Source organism: Xenopus laevis, chromosome 2S, assembly GCF_017654675.1.
Source record: "Xenopus laevis strain J_2021 chromosome 2S, Xenopus_laevis_v10.1, whole genome shotgun sequence".
In the NCBI taxonomy this organism is placed as follows: Eukaryota; Metazoa; Chordata; class Amphibia; order Anura; family Pipidae; genus Xenopus; species Xenopus laevis.
In genome coordinates, this window is record NC_054374.1 from 118,355,034 (window position 1) to 118,377,016 (window position 21,983).

Below are 21,983 nucleotides of genomic sequence, written 5' to 3' on the forward strand. Positions count from 1 at the left end.
ATCCCCCTGACAGTGACATGGAGCAAATTGTAATTTTGTGACTCTCCCAAGGCCATATCCTACTGATATTTTAGTATAGTAGGGGAATAAGACACCACTGTTGTAAACAGGACAGAAAGACTCAATTTTAACAAAAATATGCAAATACTTTTAAATGCTTTTCTTTTCTCTATAATAATAAGATAGTACCTTGTACCTGATGGTAGCTAAACTTCATGAATCCATACTGGTGGCAAAACAATTCTACTGCGTGTACAGTATTTAATGTATAAATGGTGTTTAGCAGCCAATTAAACAAAGATCAACTAAACTCACAAACTATGAATTCTATGAGATTTATTAACAAATCTAAATAAAAAAAGTTTTTTGAAAATTTCTAGAAAAACCTCTAAAAGTCCAAATTGTTTTAGATGGTCCAATAGGATCAGAGCAGCTCCCATTGACATCTATAGGACTGTGACAACTTTTACCTGGTGAAGTTTCGCTTTAGAGGTTTTCGTGTTTTTTTTATATTTAATGATGAGTACATCATAATGAATACATTTAATGATTAATTTTTAGTGATTTTTAAAAAAAATTGAAATTCACACATTTTTAGAGATTCATGGAAAAAAAATCGAAATTTGTTCATAAATGACTCCCATAATGTATGGTGATCAATAACAAATTACTTTATTAGGAAAACCCAAGGTCTCAAGCAGTCCAGATAATAGTGTCAGAGGCCTATCGGCTCCCAGCAGAGAAGTTCGGACCAATGAGGAAGCTTAGGGAAAATTACAAGTTCACTGTATCGAAAGGGGTCAGACTTAAGTATAGTCAAGTTCGGGCAAGACTTCAATAGGCAGGGAGCAAGGATCAGAGTCGGGGTCCTAGCAGAGGGTCGGGAATCCAGGAATAATCAATTTAGGATTTTAGGAACACCCAGGAACACAAGTCAGCAATTCCTATAATCGGGCATTGAACAGTGACCTCAGCGTCAGCTTATTTAAAATTTTTCCGCCAAGCAAGTGACGTTCTCGCACCCACATGGGTCATGGGTGCCGTCATCTTTGACGCGACGCTGCCAGAGACAGAAGCTCCATCGGGCACTCCTGACAAATAGATCTTATACCTGTATTTTGGTTGCTTGCTTTTAGTGTCTTAGAATGTTGTATTGGACATATGGAAGAAATATAGAAACATGTCAATTTGCCTTGATTTTTAAACTTGGTTATTGAATGAGTCCGTATAATACAGTTAAAGCTTTTCTAAATCTCATTTATGAGGAAGTGCTAATATATAATTTTTTTTATCATGGCTAGAGTCACAATGTTAGCATTGTATGCTTTATTATAGTATCTGTTAGCATACTGTAAATGAGCGATATATAGTTCATACTGAAAGGTGCAGTTATTATTCAACAGAACAAAATATTTTATATCACGTGACATATCCAAATATGTGATAAAATGTTAAAAAAGGGCTGACTGATATCTCCATGAAATGAGGGAAATGTGCATTTAGTTGCCTGAATGGGGCTCAGCTGGGTTGCTCCTAAACCCAAGTGTATCACTTCAAATTACCAGTAAATTAACAGTGTAACACTTTCCACCTCAGAGCAGATTTAATACAAATAGTTTTTAAATGCCATATCTGTTCCTATTAACTTAAAGATCAGTGTAGCCGTCATTTTCTTCAGACTGCCCGGATATATAGGGCAATAATGACTACCCTGTGACAGCAGTTTTTATGATGATTTATGAGTCTGTGTTTAACTTGATTACTCTGCTGCTGACTCTGAGTACTATTTCAATTAGTGCACAGAAGGTCACGTCACAAATATTCCTCCATAATCTATTTCGATTAATATTAATACACAGAGTATCCAAATCTTTTCACCCTTGTTGATTCAAATCATCCGTATTTCTAACCACTGAATTGTTTTTAGCAATGGTCATATCCGATTTGCTAATTGTTTGTCCTGTGTGCATTATTAATAACCTTGCTAGTGAAAGGAGGATGCACCATTTCCCCTAGTATTTTGTGAGTGTGAATAGTAATGAAATCCCAGTTATTCTATAGAATGAAAATAAATTGGATGATCAAATCATTATTTAAAAACCCATTGAATAAAAAATGAAAAACCATTTAATAAAAGCTAGCCACGGATATTTGTTTTATGAAATGGATTGTTTATTTTGTTGTCATTTAAAATGTACAACATACTGGTGGATTGAAAGTTTACTGTGTTTTAAACACTTTAGCAATCCACATAGCCAGAGTCCGAGTCCTATAAACAAAATTAGGTCTCTCATATGATTAATTGATACAATTTTTAATTATAACTGCTTAGTCAGGGCAGTTAATACTGTTAATATTAATATATAATAGTATACATTAATATGGCTAATTAATACTGAATTAAATCATACAGTATACTATTCTGCATGGAAATAATGATACTTGCTTTTCACATCTTTAAACTAATAAAGTAATTGCTTTGCTGTATTGCTTATTTTGCTCCCAAATAGAGCTGTTTTTATTGGTCTGATGGTGTAAGTCTCATTCCAAAGCTTTAAACTTTAGAAAAGAACAACTAATTTTTCATTTTACATGACTGTGTTTTTCAGTGTGTTGACTATTTTGCTGTTAATATTAAAGCTATTGAATTTTCTTTAATTGACCTTTGACAATGCTGATACCAAACGTCTTCCATTCGTCAACGAGCAGACATATTTGCAACAAATCATGCAAATAGAGTGACCTGTGTATGCCGGATCAATGTAGAATATTGCAGAACTCTTGGATTTATTTAGTAGCATGTAATTTATATTGGTTTTAATTTAATATTAACACACAAAGCATTGCGTGATTTCTGCTGATACGATGAAAATATATTGCTAAAAGCAAAGGAAAAAAAATAAAGTTATCGCTGACAATATTTTATCACTGTGCTTCTTACATGTCACAAGATATCATGAATAAAAAGGCAGAAGAAATCTAAAGCAAAGTGAAAAGAAACCTAACTAAATAAATCATGTTGTGATTTCATTAGTGAATCGAAGGGAAACTTCAACCAGAAAACATTAATTTAATAAGTGCAACTGACACGGTTAAATTGCATGTGGGAAGCCGTAGAGTTGTCATAATGACTAATCCTCCATTTTAAAGGCTTTTTTTCTCGGAGGTTCAGTTCAAAGTGACAAATCTTGGATGTGACAATAGGAAGGCTTTTGTGGAGAGAAACATTTCATAGAAATCCATTCACATCAAGTTCAGTTGCCCCTTACATTAATACTCACTATTTATTTTATACTTTTCTAATGTGCATAAATATTTCATGTAGATTTTGTTTTAAAGAATTCAGAAACCTTTAAACTTTCTATATTTTGTTTAGTGGCTAACACCTTATTTGGGAATGGAATTATCTGGTCTGCCTAAAAGGGTGTTTAATTAGGTTAGCTATATTTGAGAATTATGTTTGTTTTAAGAATCTCCTTTCCTTTACCCCGTGAACATATAATGCAATGAGATAATATGGCATATTAAGTGACTGGTGACTAAGGGCTTTAAGCACAAAATATGGAAGGGTTCACCATTTTGGATTCTTTGAGTGACTGCCTCTTATGTGATTTCACATGAAGATTTCCATACCTTTTGCTGAAGGTCTGATGCTGTGGAAACATGAACTACATCTGCCAAGTTAAGCTGCTGTACATGAAAACTGTGCATTTGCCTTGCACGAGGAAGTATTTTTAACAGCACTCATGCCATGTCTTTGAAGAATGAGATTATTATATTGTCATTGACATTCAGTTCAAGATTTTCCTCTACTCTGACCAAGGTCGATTTCCCTCTGGCATCTCTTACATATATTTTCCATTCTCTTTTTGATGTGGGAACTTCCAACATATAAAGTACTGATAAACTGATAAACCACATCTTGCAATAAAATATTTTTAGTGTATTGCACTATTTTTAGTGTATTATTATATGTTGTTCTATTGCTAATTTGTTTGTTTGATAGGAGGGGATTCTATAAATATAATATAATTTAGATTAGTATCTAACATACAATTTTGTTTTACAAATAATGTAACTCTTATTTGATGAATGTAATGTAACCCTATTTTGACTCCTTCATGTATTATAGGATGTGCATCATCAATATCTTACCATACCCAGGTCCTGAATCCTTTGCTAAATGAAAGGGTCTTAGCAATTCCTCCCAATGGTAATGCCTCCACCCAGTGGAATCTGGGGATACACCTTTGGGTGACCCCACTAGGAACAAATAATTAAGTACACCAATTGCAATAAACCAAGAATGAACTTTATATAACTGGCAGAGAAATTAAATGTGATTACATATTAATAATACCCCTGCCCTGGGGATCCCATATGGTAGTTCCAATCCTGACAAAACCTGTTATTAAACAGGGGACATACTGGAGCCTTTCAATACCCTACCTCAGGTACAACTCACTGGGGACTCACACAGATGGCTCAGGCTGGTCCCCAATCTATCTAAGATATGCACAACAAACCTGCTTGACTCCTCAAGGCACAGCTCCCAGAACTATCCACAGTGCAAGCACCTCACAAGCCCCCTTTCAGATCAGCTCAGGGTTGAGCTCACCAGGCTTGGACCACGTACCCCAAGCCCTCCAGGGCCTCTCCTTAGGTCTCTTACATCTTTGCTGCAATTATTCACTCATGGCTCAAGTAAAAACATGAAAGAAGCCCTGAGCACATGGCAACTCAGCTTTTTTGACTCCTTGCACAACACTGTCTGGCCAAATCTGGAATCTGCCAGGGCTTACTATGCCTGGGACCAAGGATTCACTCCCCCTTCAAGATCCAGTTTAAGCCCAACACTTAGCTGGCCACAGCAGGGGATTTCCAACCATGTGAAGATTTTCAGACCATGAGGGAACTTAACCTTATGGGTTCCTACAGTAACATTAAAAACATCAATAAAAAACTGGTTTTCTTCATATCACATTTGTTCTCCCTTGTCACTTCCATGTTCTCCTCATACAAATAACATGTCATCATGGTAAAAGGCAATTTTCTACCAGTGTAATATATATGAAAAAATACAAACATGCATTTTATCCTAATGAAATTGGATCTAAAAGGCACATGATTTATACAAGCTTTTAAAGAAATTTAAGTGAATCGGATGTTTTAAAACGAGGATACCATTTTAGAGAAATATAGAATGAATGGTATATAGGGAATAATACAAGGTAAGTTTAAGTAACAAGCAGAGTCAATTCATTCAGCTGTCACAATATGGATTTATGGTACACCACTTCAAACAATGCCTGTAGCTTGATGCAGTGTTGCCTAAGGCACCAGACCTTTTCACGCTCATCGTAGCATGCACAGTGATATTGGCAGATGTGAAGTCATAGCACAATGATTTACATGTGACATCACTTCCTCCTATAACACACACCAGGTACCCCCTCCCCTCTCCTGTCAGATTTCATTGGAAAGTGTCCAGTGTCTTTATTATGCACATCCCTCCCTTTATATAACTAAGGAGCTGCCTGGGCATGGGTTTGGAAGAAACTGACAACACGGGAGCCTTTTTTTTTTTTAAGAACAATTTTAGCCAGTTACACTAGAAGCAGGAGATACCTGGGGTATGAGCTAATTTCCTTGAGATTATCACCTGCAAATAATGAGGAAACTATTAAAATAGTGGCAGCCAATTTGGTTTTACAAAAGTTTTAACAAATGTTATTAAGTTTGCATTGAAAGCTTTTTTTCATGCCACAATAGCTAAATGATATTCTATTTCAGACTAATAAAGCAGTGTTATATTATATACTAACAATTCTTAAATTAACAAATGTACTAGTTTCAAGTTGTTACCTCCCAAATTGAATTTTTATTTAAAATGTATGCTAAGTGGGAACTCATTAGAACCTGATGAAGTCCAGTATGATCCAAATCATTAAAATCACCTTGCTGCTTAATGATTCAGTGAGCATGATAGCAATATATAAATTCTACACCATTTTTATGTTCATACACCAGGCAGAGATACCTTCATATCATATGTGGCTCATTAAATTTACTGCAAATGTCAGAAATGAAATAAGAAAGACAGAAATTGAAAGATAATGCTAACATTTGCTTGAAGAAAGATACTTTACATTTAAGTCCTTGAGATTAAATAATATTGCATTCTTTAAAGATGATAAAAGATGATAAAAGTACTTACACATAATAAACTATCATTGAAAAAATAAGTTCAATTATACACTGGTGTTTGATGCACAAAAAATATGGAAAGTCTGGGCACAGACTCAGTGCACAGAAAGCAGACACTCTTTATTGAAGAAAACTATATTTTATTAACTGCTATACTGTATAAGTAAAATATCAATTTATTAACAAACCTGATTAGACTTGCATGCACTTCTTTTGCAGCATTCAGATTATAATATATACCTATGTTCATTAAGTGGATTTGACATTGGTTTCATACACTTTTTGTTGATGGGATATTTTAGTATAGTCCAAAGCTATCCTGCCATTAAAATGAATAAAGTTAATATAGATAAATATTATATTCATTTTCTATAGCTGTTTTCAGAGAATTTAATAAGATAACTAGCTGGTGTCTTCTGGATTCCAAAGTACCACATAATGATGAGGAAGTTTTGTTTCCAGGTCAGGACATCTGATCTACTAGAGAACTTTGTTTTGTGCATGCATAGGTCTATATACTGATAAACAAGAAATGGCACTATCACTTGATCTAATAGAGGAAACTAGAAGAAACAAGCCAGAATGGATGGGGATGTAATTTAGCTTGGTAGGAGCAAGTAATGCATATACATACTGTTATATATATGTAGGGACCCATAAGGTTAATGGGCCTCTGTGGCTTTAAATCCCTACACTTCCTGATCCTTAAATGAAGGATGAGGAGAGCACCCAGAGAGCAAAAACTGCTGTGATTAAAGTTTTTAATTCAAGACTACATGATTACACAACATGATCTCCCTAGTTGCTGGCCAGAGACCCATGTAGCTAGTTGTAATTTATATATCCCAGTTATTGGCCAAGAGGTGTTGTTACCACTTCCTGTCACACTTTGGTATAGTGAGTGTGGAGTGAGAGTGGAGTTTTCTCTTTGGCTTCTGGTTGCTAACCCAGCTGGATGTTTCCAGGGAGCCTGGGTACACCAAGGCCCAGTAAAGCCTGAAGGGACCTGAACCTCTAGAGAGATAAGTCAGGGAGCAGGGACCCCATTAACGAGGCCAGTTAGTGTCAGGGTTACTATCTGTTATAGACTCTCTAGGAGAGTAAGACAGTGAGGGAAAAAGCAGCTTTGTGCTCCATCAAGGAGGTGTAGCAGGGAGTAGCTTCCCAGGCTGTAAGATGTGCCTACAGTGAAGAGACACAGTAGATAGGGTGTCAGGCTTTAGGTTCTCTTCCCTGACCACTTCACTGAGTGAGATCCAGACCACGTGTGAGGTATTTCTGCCTAGAGGTATTCTTTACTGCCTTGATTTCATCCTCAGGGGATTCATATACAGTTGGTTCTGATGCACTGTCCTAGCCTGTGAATATATTCTGCAAATGCTTGTAGGCACTGTAAGTAACCTGTGGATCATTTGTCTCTGATAGATCCAGGATTAGGTTCGGCCAGGATTACAAGTAATTAGATAACATGTAAATGGAACAGGTCAGTGTAAAAATAAAAACTAGTTAAATAGATAGGTTGTGCAAAATAAAACATATTTCTAATATAGTTAATCAGATAAAAATGTAATTTATAACTCTGGAGTGACTGGATGTCTCGCATTAAAGCCAGAACACTAATTCCTGATTTACATGTCTCTAACTCTGAGTTACATAAGCAGAGAGCTTATACCCCTGAATAAATACCTTTTGCGGTATCAGGTGCTATGCGCTTTATAGTTCGTATTCAACAAATCAGTAGGGATGCTTAAGCCACAGACACAAGTAAATGTTTTTCAATCATTCACTGATAAATTACTTTTTTGGTAATTTATTTGTTACAAAAATGGTTTACTATATTGGCTTTGTAGCGGACAGTCCTATGTTAGAATAGGGCAAGAAATATCTCCTAATTCTAGGAGCCATGTCATGGCTTAGAGAAGATGGGTCTGTCTGCTGTTTGTTGGAACAATCTATTGGATAGTATATGACAAATCTCCTTATTACCCAAGGCAACAATATTGTATAGGTGATTGGAAAATTGCATTTGTAGTTGCTACAAACTATCAGTGTTTATACTTCACAATATGTATGCTTTTGATAGGGTACTCCTGCTATGCATCATTGGATCCACAAATATGCCACTCCTATGTTTCACTCTAGTGTTTTCTTACATCTTAAATTCCAAAAATAAGGGGGGAAATGTTATTTAAGGCCCATTTACGAAGCTGAGAAAAATAACTTGAAAAACAGAAAATCGGAAAAAATTATATAAATATTCACATGTAGGGGCCCATTTACTTAGCTTGAGTGAAGGAATAAAATAAAAAAACTTGAATTTTGAATGATTTTTGTGGCTACTTCGACCATCGAATTGGCTACTTCGACTTTCGACTACAATTTCGATTTGAACAAATCGAACTAAAAATCGCACGAATATTCGACCATTCGATAATCGAAGTACTGTCTCTTTAAAAAAAACTTCGACCCCCTAAAACCTACCGAAGTGCCATATTAGCCTATGGGGAAGGTCGATTCAAAGGATTTAATAGTTGAATCGAACGATTTTTCGTTCGATCATACTATTTGCGATATTCGAAGTCAAAGGATTTACATTCGGCAGTCGAATATCGAGGGTTAATTAACCCTCGATATTCGACCCTATGTAAATCTGCCCCATTTTTTTTATTTTTGGACAATGCATCAGAATGAATTCATGCAAATACTTTCATGTACTCAGTAAAACTATATTTGCCTATTTAAAAAAAATATATATTTTACCCTCAAAAAACAAATACATTCCCAGGATATTAGGCTTGATGAAGTATATTGTGTTTCAGTATCCACCTTCACTGTTAACAATACTCTGCTCCTCACACCTGATTTCTGTAATGCAGTGGTTATCAGTATGTTTACTGTGTAATAAACACCTTAGCATGTCAAAGGGCATTCCCATAGGCCAATGCTGTTGTCAGACAAAGAAACCATACTCTCATTGGATATAATTGTGATATCTAGAATTCAATGATGTTGAACATGTTAATGGCAAAGAGCCATTAGGAGCAACACAGCTCTGAATTATGATATAGTACATAAATGAAACTATTATATTTACAGAAACAATAATAAGAGTGAAGTGCATGTGAAGCAGTGAGTGCATGTATGTTTGGGGCATAATTTTTTGTGACAATCGAGGGAATGTAATTGTCACGTACAGCTCCCTGAATTCAGAACAAGTGCTAAATTCCCTGGACATGGCTCAATCTTCTGGCTTTAGCAGCTGCCTTTGGCCTTGGGATGAGCCCTCAGCTACTCAGATGCCACCAGGTCTTAACTTGAGAGGAGCAAAGCAGGTGTTCTGAATGAGCAAAGGGGCACGTGCTTTTCCAAGGTTTTGGACAGAAGGCAACAGTTCAGGGAGTAAACAAAAAGCATAGTGAGGCATACAGGCAGTGGTCGGTACGGGCAGAGTTCAAACAAGGTCAATCAGGCCGGGGTCGGTACAGCCAGCGTTCAAAAAATAGTCAGGCAGGCAAGGGTCAATATCAATAGAGCTTCAGAATAGTCAGGCAGACAAGGGTCAGGATTGTAGAGACAGGAGCTGTTATAGTCCGGTAGAGTGAGCCCACATGCAGGGAATCTGCGAGCCGGTGTGTCCAAAGAAACCGCTCTGGCGGCGTCGTGCAAACAATTCAGAGGTTTGGAAACGGACTCCACCGGATAAGATGATAACCACATGGAAACCAGCGTATTAAAACAATATGAAGACTTTATTAAACATCACTTTAAAATCACAAGCGGGCAGGGGATGTATGGGGTGCCGTTTGTCCCAAATACATTCTGTATACAAAACTATCCCTAATGCACAGAATGAATGTCTCTCATGTTATATAAGTATTTGTGACCATACACAGATAAAAAAATATACAAAAGACGTATTTCTATTAAAGAATGAAAACAAAATCTGGTTAGTGCACAAAAGGATATCATTATATCACAAACTCCATTCTGTACAGTTTAACAAGCAATCTGTCTCACAAATGTATAACCTCCATGTAACGGACGCACTTATGTGCAAAGTTACTTACAGAATGAATTATGTAAAAACAAAGTTGGACATAATATATAATAGTGCAAGTAACTAGTGCTTGTCAAGCTAGATTTGACTGACAAAATAGATATCTGTGACAGAAAGCAAGATTTTATAGCACAGGATTCATTCTTTCCACAAAATGACAGTTTTGTTTCACAAAACAGATAAAATAACCATTCTGTGAAGCAACACTGTCAGTCACATTCCTGAACCAATAAGAACAAAGCTTATTGCCATATACAAACAAGATGAGTAGTGGCCAGCTCTGCTCCACATGGCTAAGGCAAAGTATCTGACCTGCTATAGAGGGCGCCCTCTAATGTCCCCTGTGCTGCATAGTAATAAACATGAACAAACCTTTCCTAAAAGAGCTGCTGTTAAACACTACAGGTTCATAAATGGAAGTTTTTACAAATGGCTGAGAAATAAAATGCTGCACTTATAATGACTGTAGTAAAAGAAAAGTATGCAAAACATAAATATGATCATTTTAGGTGATATGGCTATTCTTATTGTAGTAACCTGCTTGTGTGGCCATTTTGGTTAAGGGCATTCCTGCTGTTTTGCCATTATCTTATGACTCACTCCTGTTCCTCTTCCTTTAGTTTTAGATTTTTCCTTTTTCCTTTAGATTTTAGTACCTAGATTTTGTCAAAAGCTGACACAGAGGTCATGAATTCTACTACTACTGCCCACAGAAAGTACTGTATGGGGTATTTGAAGCAAACTAAGGCAGCATAACCCCTTTTTCAACAATGAAGATAATACTAATACAATCTGGTATAATTTATTGTTGTGGTTTGTGTAGATTTAATTGAATAAATGCAAAGATGTGTACTGTTTAAATCATGCAGCTGATCCATAGAGACATATTTGAACAATAGGATCATAAAATATCTTTGGGAGACAGTTGCTTTGTTTTCTTCGTTTATTTATTGTAAGCAGTGCATAAAAGCATTTTAATAAATGCCCTACATAGCGAGAAAATGTGACAAGTTACTGCAGAGAGGACAGGATGTTGCATTAGATAGAACCTGAAAGTAATAGAAATGTGTGCAGTGTAAATTTATTTGCATTACATAAATTGTTTTGTAAATCTATAACAAGGAGTCAATGTTATATTTAATATTTTGTTGTTAAGGTATAGTGAATTAGAAAAAATTACACATTTCAAACACATTTTAAACTACTACACCATTGGATGGTATAGGACTGAGCTGACATTGACATCAAATTTGAAATTAGGTTAGAATTCGAGTTTTCAATCAGTTTGCTCCAACAGAAAATGTCCCGAGTCTCTGGGGAGTTAGAAGTCAGAGTCCCTGAGTTAGTTGACTGCCTAGTGACTAGGTATAAAATACATCGGGGCACATTTACTAATGGTCGAATATTGAGGGTGAATTAAACCTCGATATTCGACCATCGAAGTAAAATCCTTCGACTTCGAATATCGAAGTCGAAGGATTTACCGCAAATACTTTGATCAAAGTATTTTAATCCATCTATCGAATGATTTTCCTTCGATCAGAAATAGCCTAGAAACCTTATGGGGAAGGTCCCCATAGGCTAACATTGGTGCTCGGTAGGTTTAAAGTGGCGAAGTATGAAGTCGAAGTTTTTTTTAAAGAGACAGTACTTTGACTCTTGAATGGTCGAATAGTTGAACGATTTTAGTTTAAATCGTTCGATTCGAAGTCAAAGTCGTAGTCGAAGGTCGAAGTAGCCTACTCGATGGTCGAAGTACCCAAAAAAAATCTTAGCTAGGGCAAAAAATGTGTCCTCTAACATAGGCCACTGCATGGACTCTTACTAAGTATGCGCTCTATTTGCTAACAGACTCCAAAAGACTTACATTTTTGGATTGACTTTGTGTAAAATATACACTTGCACCTGTGACAATACTTTCTATAACACTGTCCTGCTAAACATATGGTAGATAAAATGCGGGCAGATTAAAACTATTACTCTCTCTGGCTTTTGCTTTTACTTTATCCCACTGACATGAAACATCTGCAAATCGCCTGTTGTCATACACAAAGTCAATGGCAATAGACAAATCAGATTGTGTTTCACTTCCTAAATACTTTAGAACCCTACAAATCATTATCTCGTTATAATAACATTCGTCAGTTCCCTTACAGCTCAAGAGTTACTCTAAATTTTAATTACAATAAAACAGTGTTCATATCACAGCTTGTACAACATCTTGTGTGCTCATTACCAGATGGAAATAATGTGTCACTGTTACTATAATGACTCTCTTTGTGCTTTGATGCAATAAATTAATTTAATGTATTTTGCTTCCCACCAATCAATGTGTATATGAAAAATCAAATCTCCAATTATTGCTATTGTGAATTCATCTCAATCTCAATTGGATACTCCTGATGTTTTATTACCTAACCTTGTACTTGTTTGTATGTAACATGACTGTGAAAATGTTTGCTCTTGTAGAACATTATAACCATAATGTATACAGGCGAACATAACACAAAATGAGGCTTTATGCAATGTTCATTTTGGTAATAAAGTACATATTGTTTTTTCCCAAGAAAGATTTCTTTCACTTACAGTTTTTGGCCCACCAGGGTTAAACTATCCCAGATCTCTTGGTAGACTCATATTGAACTGCTGAAATGTAAGAGACAAGTTCAGAAGAAATTCTACTTCTTCTACTTGTATTACATTTTGCCATATTCAGCAGATGGTGGGAAAAATGGAATGATATGCAAACTTCTTGCCAGGGATTGTAGAAACAACATGGACCTGTTGAAGAAAAAGTGGTGATGACAGACATTGCATTGGAGACACTTAGGGGGTTATTTTCAAAATAGGAAAGTTCTCTTTATTTTCTGAAAACTACTCAGATCAAATCCGCACTGATCCCCCCCTTATTTATCAATACATTTTCCCAAATTTTCTTGTGCGGAAAAAGTCACAATAAAATTGTGAGAAATCTGAATTGTGCAACTTTTTGGATTTTGTGCCTAAAACAACCTTTTTTTCGTGAAGTCGCCGAAAGCTACGATTTTTTCAGAAACCCAGAGCAACTCAGAAAATCTTCCAGTTGTTAACAGGCACCTGCCATTGACTTTTACATGTTCTCGGTAGGTCTGAGTTGAAGTACTTCATCTGACTTTTAACACCATCAGAAATCCAGAAAAAATCAAGTTTTTTTCCTCTGAAAATTTTTTTATTTTCCCCTTTAAAAGTCCGACTAGAAATTTTTGGAGCTTCATATATAACCCCCTAAGATATATAATAAAATATACATCAAGTATTTCTGAATATCAATCTGTGGGATATCTTACCATTAACAGGTACACTTTGCAAATGTGCATCTATACAACTGACATTATTCAAGGGATGGATAAGTACCATTAGTAAGTGATTAAACAAGTATTCTTTTTTTAAAACCCACTTACCCCAAGTCAACACCAGCCCAGCATTACTTAAAGGTGCCCACCATTGGACAATGCTTAACTTGGCTTAAAGCAGAAAGCCAGTTCTTTATCTCAAGACTGGGACTGCATTATCTATCAAAGGGGGTGAAATGCAAATGCAAACTGAGAATACTGGGGAAAATTCCCCAGAGGTTAAAGTATAGGAGAGTGTCCATACTGGGCCAGGGATGTTATGGGCAGCTCAACTACCAATAGATACATAGCTCATTCATGAGGCCCTGTCCCCTGACTTCATTAAGTCACTTCCCTTAGGTCATTCCTATACTGGGGGCCTTACTGTCCCAGACTTTCCAACAGACATGCATCTTCCACAGCCGGTGGAATCCTGGAGGAAGACACCTGGGCTTCCAGTTAATTTAATAAACTGTATCAAGAAAATGGTCACCACAAATGATTGTTGAACTACACCTATTTTTGCCCCTTTAAAAAAATAAGTGAATTAGGGGCAGATTTATCAAGGGTCGAATTTCGAAGTAGAAAAAGCTTTGAAATTCGGCCATCGAATTGGAATACTTCGACTTCGAATATCGAAGTCAAAGTTTTTTTACATCAAATTTAGCTATTTGCGGTCGAAGTAAAATCGCTTGATCGATCAATGAAATCCTTCGAATCGAACGTCTCGAAGGATTTCATCCATCGATCGAACGATTCGAAGGATTTCATCCATCGATCAAACGATTTTTCTTCGACTTCAAAAAACATGCTCTAGAAGGTCCCCATAGGCTAACATAGCACTTCGGCAGGTTTTATTTGGTGAAGTATTGAAATCGAAGTTTTTTTAAAGAGACAGTACTTCGATTATCGAATGGTTGAATATTCAAACTAATTTACTTCAAATCGAATTCAAAGTCGTAGTATCCTATTCGATGCTCGAAGTATCCAAAAAATTACTTCGAATTTCAAACTTTTTTACTTCGAAAATTCCCTCGAATTCACTTCAACCCTTGATAAATCTGCCCCTTAGTGTAAGTGTTATATTTTTGACCCATTGGTTGGGGAGGCACATTTATCAAGGGTCAAATTTCGAATTAATGTAAGTCTTTCAAAACTCAATCTGCTGAAATGTATTAATAAAATCAAATTATTATAACTCGGACGAATGTAAACAACCTGAAACCTGATCGATTCAAATTCGATCAAACTCGAAGTATGTAAACATCTCCAAATTGATCCCTGGACCTCTCCCATTGACTTAAACAGTAATTTGGCAGGTTTTAGGTGGCGAATAGTTGAATTTGAATTCTTAAAGGGCCAGAGTATGATAAAACTCAAAAATCAAATTAATATTTTTTTAAAAAATACTCAAATTGAGTTTTGGATAATTCCCTAGTCGAATTTGAGAGTTTTGACCATAAAAAAATTTAAAATTCGAATTCAAATTTCGACCCTTAATAAAGCTGCCCCTAAGGGGCCGATTCACTAAGCTCGAGTGAAGGATTCGAATGAAAAAAATTCGAATTTCGAAGTATTTTTTGGGTACTTCGACCATCGAATTGGTTAAATTCGTTCGAATACGAACGGAATCGAACGAATCGAACGAAAAATCGTTCGACTATTCGACCATTCGATAGTCGAAGTACTTTCCCTTTAAAAAAAACTTCGACCCCCTACTTCGGCAGATAAAACCTACCGAAGTCAATGTTAGCCTATGGGGAAGGTCCCCATAGGTTTGCTAACCTTTTTTTGATCGAAGGATTTTCCTTCGATCGTTGGATTAAAATCCTTCGAATCGTTCGATTCGAAGGATTTAATCGTTCGATCAAACGAAAAATCCTTCGATCGAACGAACGAACGTTTAGCGCTAAATCCTTCGACTTCGATATTCGAAGTCGAAGGATTTCAATTCGAGGGTCGAATTTCGAAGTATTTTTAACTTCGAAATTCGACCCTTAGTGAATCTGCCCCTAAGTGTTATATTTATGTTTATATTTCTCACAAAATATAAATATCGCTGCATTAGGAGACGAACAGCCGATTACTTTTTGGTGCTACCTTTCTTTCGGTTTTAATGCATTTACTTTTCTACAACACTCTGTATTCCTGGCTTATATACTGTAAATGCGCATTCACATTGTGCCTTTTTACTCTTACACATATATATATGAAAATGATAGTTATTAGATATAAATACATTATCAAAATAATTTTATGCTCCATGTAAATTTGTAAAGCTGTGGATTGATATTTTTCTTGACTACAGTTGTTTTTTATTCAGCCATAAAATCAAGCTTTCATAAAGAAATCCACTTACATGTCTTCCTTCAGTGAAGGTTATTTGTTGACTGAAGGTCTTTTCTTGTCAAGATATGATGAATACCATGTGTGAAGACAGAAGAGCATCAGGACCGGTATTAGCCAGAAAACCCACTGATCTGTGAATAACCTAAAAAAGAAAACCTGAAGATTAGCAGCATTGCTTTTAAGAATGATCCATCAAATTCAACAAGCAGATTTACAGACATGAATCATCCAGTTCTTTCTATTTCTACCATATAGTAAAGGTTATTTTTTTCCTCCTAAATAGAAGTTTCAAATCAAAGAAAAAGAAATTATTGCATTTGTGTATGTGTCAACAAAGAGGTTCTTGTAGGTCTTGACTTTGCAGTGCTTTCCAAATCCACTTTTATTATTGATCATAACAAATGCTTTTGACAGAGGTCCTTGTGATGGTGCATGATGCTGTCTTTTTAGTAAATTAGAGTTGTCTATGTGAGCAGTAAAATCTAAATCCCCTGGTCAAGCATGCGTTTAATATGAAATTAGAGGAATAAATCAAAAGAAAAGTTCCCTTCGCCCATTCGATGAATTATCCTTTAGTGTGCAGTCCGTTTTAAGGTTTCTTTCATTTATTCTGATTTGACACTTTTTAGCCATCTTTTTATTAAATATACCGTATGCAGCAAGTTTAAGTAGAGGATAATGGTTATTTCTTTGTTTAAACTGTTGCACATAGTGATGTGCAGAGTGACAAACAATTGATGTGTTCCATCCTTAACATGCCCTGGCCTAACCTGCACCTAATCTGATGAGGCCTGCTCTTTATTATATACTCACACCCAATCCGCCCATCGCTGATGCCACCAGAGGGGATGGGCTGGCACAAGCATATAAATATGGGATAAGGGATGAGAAAGGGAAGAGAAATATTGTATCACTAGTCCCACTAGGAATGTGTTGTGTTGACATTGGTCTTGTGCAGCAACACTAGTTGAAAACTCTTATAGACACCCGAAATAAAGGCAAAATCTTTATTTCAGGCTTTTCTAAACATAGAACACAAATCTTGCCCCCCCAGCAGCCTAACAACAGAAGAATGGGAAGGTAACCAGATAACAGCTCCCTAACACAAGATAACAGCTGCCTGGTAGATATAAGAACAGCACCCAATAGTACAATCCAGGTCCCACTTCGACACAGTGACATTGAGTAGGAGAAACAACAGCCTGTCTGAAAGCAGTTCCATCCTAAAGTGCTGGCTCTTTCTGAAAGCACATGACCAGGCAAAATAACCTGAGATTGCTGCCTACACACCAATATTACAAGTAAAAAAATACACTTGCTGGTTCAGGAATGGAATTCTATATTGTAGAGTGAATTATTTGAAGTGTAAACGGTGTCATTTAGAAATAAAAATCATGACAGAATCCCTTTAAACAATAAAAACACCTTTATTAGTAAATATATGGCATAAAAACAAATATTTAAATAACTTAAAACTTTAGGGATCAGGGTTCACTGTTTACTTTTTCTGTATATTAAGCCAACATAAATATATCACTATACAAGCCTATTGATACAAACATGTACTGTAACTACAGGTATGGTATGCCTTATCCGCAAACCCGTTATCCCAGAGCTCCAAATTACTGGAGGACCATCTCCCATACACTGCATTTTAATAAAATAAATCAGATTTTATGTATTCCTTTTTCTCTCTAATAATAACACAGTACATTGTACTTGATCCTAACTAAGATATGATTCATTCTTATTGGAAGTTAAACAATCCTATTGGGTTTAATAAATGTTCCTTAGCACAGTGCTGTCCAACTTCTGTCGTACAGAGGGACGGAATTTTTCTGGTCTACATGGTGGAGGGCAGATAATGGAAGCCTGTGTTATCCTGTTTTAGTCCACACTCACTTTTAACCACAAGGTGTGAGTATGGCACGCCCAAGGACAATAGGACAGACAGAGTTTGGCACACCCAGGGAACATAGGGCAGGCATAGTATAGCACACACAGGGAGCATAGGGCAGGTAAAGTATTACACACACACAGGGCGCATAGGGCAGGCAGAGTATGGCACATGCAGGGAGAATGGGACATGCAGAGTATGGCAGACACAGGGAGCACAGGGAAGGCAGAGCAGAGCAGGAGACAGGGAAACCCACCAGGACCACTCTAAGATGTACTTCATAGAGTGACACAGTGCTGGTGCCCCATTAGCAATTTGAATAAGGTGTGAACAGTTGAACAATATGGGCAGTTTCATTCTGAGTCTCAGGTATGAACCGTACAGGTTTTAGGATGTGAACAATAGAGGTATCACAGGTGTGAACAATGCAGAGAGGATTACATGTGTTAACAATACAGTGGATTACAGTCTCAATCACAGTTCAAGGAAAGACAATGTATAGGATGCAAAATTTGCAGAACCGGCATGTCTTGGTCATCATTTCTGCATATGCATGATGGCTACCCAAATCAAAGGTGTCACTTGCTAAATTGGCAGTAAATACTTAGTACTTAAGTAAAGTGCCTAAAAAAATTATTTACCACCTTGGAGGTTTTATTGTCATAGAACATTGAATTATAATAATTTTAACGATTTTTTAAATTTTTTTCACACAAATAGATTCTTTTGATAATCATTTTTGATGTTGTGATAAAGCAGGGTAGCACAGCAAGGTTTCCAGGGCAACATCTTGTGTAGCTCACTCTTCTCCTGTGAGTGATCGCCAACATTGAGCATGTGCAGTTGAAGCAATCTAGACCTCTTACTCTCCCTGTTTTTAACTAACAGACACATTTATCAAATTCCATACCCGTGCCAGTTATTCAGAAGGGCTTTGACTGCTTTGACCAGTCAGACACTATCTTATAGTATGGGAAGACGTGTCACTGATTAGTAGTCCCGACTCTCAATAGTGAATAGAATCCAGTGTCATAGTTTGGCCAATCATTTTTCAAATAACTGGATCCAAAGTAGAAAATATGTTATCAAATGGAAAAACGAAGTCAAGTTTTGCCTAGCAATCATAAATCAAAACGCTGTATTCTGAGTTAAAGACAAACTCAAAGGTTTCAGATGACTATACCAGAGAGAGCAGGGTTAAATGAATAACTCATTATTTACAGGTTGTAAGGCAGAAAAAAACCCAAACCCAATATTTAGAGAATTGCTGTCCGCCTCTCCCCTCTCCTATTTCCAAGTAGTGTATATGGGATAAAAGGGTCAGTAATGACTATATTTTTATAGCCATTGTGCAAACACACATTCAAAATAAAGTTTGTTCATAGCATGAGCATTTGGTGCATATTCATTATATTGGCTTAAAAGCATGAAAATGATCATATAGGACATTTTATATAATTTTCAATATATATTTAAAACATAGTCTTACTTTTCTAACTGCAAGAAAACATGACTAAGCATAAGCAAACTTGAAGTAAATGCTTGTTTCGTTGTTCTTCTGATCAATTTTCATGACAAACATTTTCTAGTTTTCCTTTGCCACAGTTGGCTTAGTTTTGTAACAATACCAGAAACCCTACAAGATGAGGATGAAGCCTTATAAGTTAACTGATGCTTGTCACATAAAGCTTTCAATAGCACTCAGACCCTTCCCTCATGCATGGTTAGCTAAATCTAATACTTTTATTGGTTAACTGAGGCTTTTAGATGTAAGCTTTCAGGGCTACTCAGCTCCATCTATCATGCTTAATGAACACACTTCAATGATCTTAAAAGCATGCATTTAAAAACAACATTTAGCTAATAATAGGATCATATTTATTCAAGCCTTTGTGGGTTTACCCATATAAACTTTTTCTTCTGTGGCTTTATACTGCATCTGCTTCCAAATGACTTCTTAATGCACAATCACATGCACAGGATGTAATTTAATTTTTGGTGTTATTGGACCCATTGACTGGAAAAATCAAGCTTTCAAAGACAAAATATGTTGCAATTTGATTTCAGCACAAATACATTGTACACTGGTATAAACTGACTATACGTTTCCTTGTATGAAGTGCTCTTATAAAAAATTATCTCTGTACAGAAACAATACACGTTACATTATTTCAATATGCAATTTTCACAAGAGTCCTACAATAGGAAGGGCAGAGTTTAAGAGTGATAATATAAGTACAGTGAAATTAACACCACATAGATCTGTTTGAATATCAACAATAAGCTAAGGTGCAAATATTGGATTTATTGGTTCTTGACCTGTTATTCCTTGTACTGCATTTTCAGCAACCTTGGATATTTTATTCCCTTTTAGATGACTAACAGTAAAATGAAATACTCAACTAAAAGCAAAATAGATCAATTATATTAGCACTTAATGGTGTTTGTCATAATAAAACATCATTGATGGTTCTTTATTTATGGTACTAAAACTTAAAAAGTCATTTTTACTGGCTTCTTTCACATGATCTGATTGCTGTTGGGCTCATTCTAGTATAAATTGGAAATGGAAGTGCACATCGGGACAGTGGGACTCACATCCATAGATTCTTTAAGCTGAAGCTGCATGTAAGTGCTGCGTTGAGATCCAGCATTCTGCAACTCTGCTCTAACTGGACATGTTGGGTTTCACAATATTACTAGATACCAAGCAATGCAATTTGAACTACTGTATAGTGCAAGTCTGACTTCAGTTGGAATGAAGAGTGCAGTGTGACGAAAATGTCGAAAATGTCCCTTAATCATGCAAGGGAGAAATCTAAAGTCTTTCATGCTTTTTTTTTTTTTTTTAAACTTATATATTTACTATTTCTGGCATCAATATTATTCCACCTCAAATGTGTGAGTTCCTTGTAAGCTTCTGTTGACTAGAATTGACGAATTCTTGAGAAAGTCACAAAATAATGGTGTCCCATTGAATAGCTTGGTTCCAAAATGTTTAGGTGAGAAAACAATAGTGAGAATATGTGAGAAAAATCTTTCTCTGTGGATGAAAGGCAATATCTAGTCAAAGCTGAGCCAAAGGAGACTTCTCAAGCTTTGCTTTACCCACTAGTAGCAAAGACTGTTGTTTCTATATCTGCCACCAGGGTCATCTTTAATCTTTACCATTGCCTACAACCATTTTATATAAGATTGAGGGATACTGTACTAATTATAGACCACAAACTCACTGTAAGACTGTCAGCATTTACAGTTTTTTGAAGTCCCAATGGTTGCAAGGGATGCTACACTATACCAACCATATACTGTATGCAGAATAATTATCTAGCTATGGCATCTGATGCAGATATCAGTCCCTACAAGCAATTATTTTGCCAACTGTCTGCCAGGGCCAAGCAGACTGCCAATGACTGCATCAATGTCACATGTTTAGAAGGGCATACTAACCTCAGATCTGGTGATCTGAGCAATAATGCCAAACAACGAAATCTGTGAGTAGTAAACATGAGACACATAAGAACACAAGAATATCGTCCCTGGGTGCTCATTTAACAGCACTGGAGTCACAGCTCATCACTGTCCTTACTGTTTGCCTATGGGCCTTGATGTGTGCTGAGCCTCCTTCCACTCCCTAAATTGCATGTGCAAATTGTGTGCAAATGCAGAGAGCAGCATCTGGATATGCTTGGTGCTCACTTAACAACACTGGAGACATAGCCCATACTACCTGCCTATGGACCCTGAGGCGGGCTGCATCTCCTTCCTCTCCCTAACTTGCTTGTTCCTCCCCCCACCCTTGCCTTTATAATCAAGCATGGTCTAAAGCAGGCCCCACTCAATTCTAAGTGCAACCCACTGGTCTCAAAATGGAGTGCAAAAGCCTGTGGCTATTTACAAATTGCCATTCTGTGCATTGAATATGCCCTGTATACCATAATAAATATGTTTTGAGTTATTTTTCCACCCTGCAGATCTTTTAAATGATTTTATGAACTATTGAACCTCATTAAAACTGGTCCTGATAACGCAATGCAATTAAAAAAAAATACTTTTTAAGGAACTAATCATTTCTATATCAGTATATATGGAAGCAGTATAG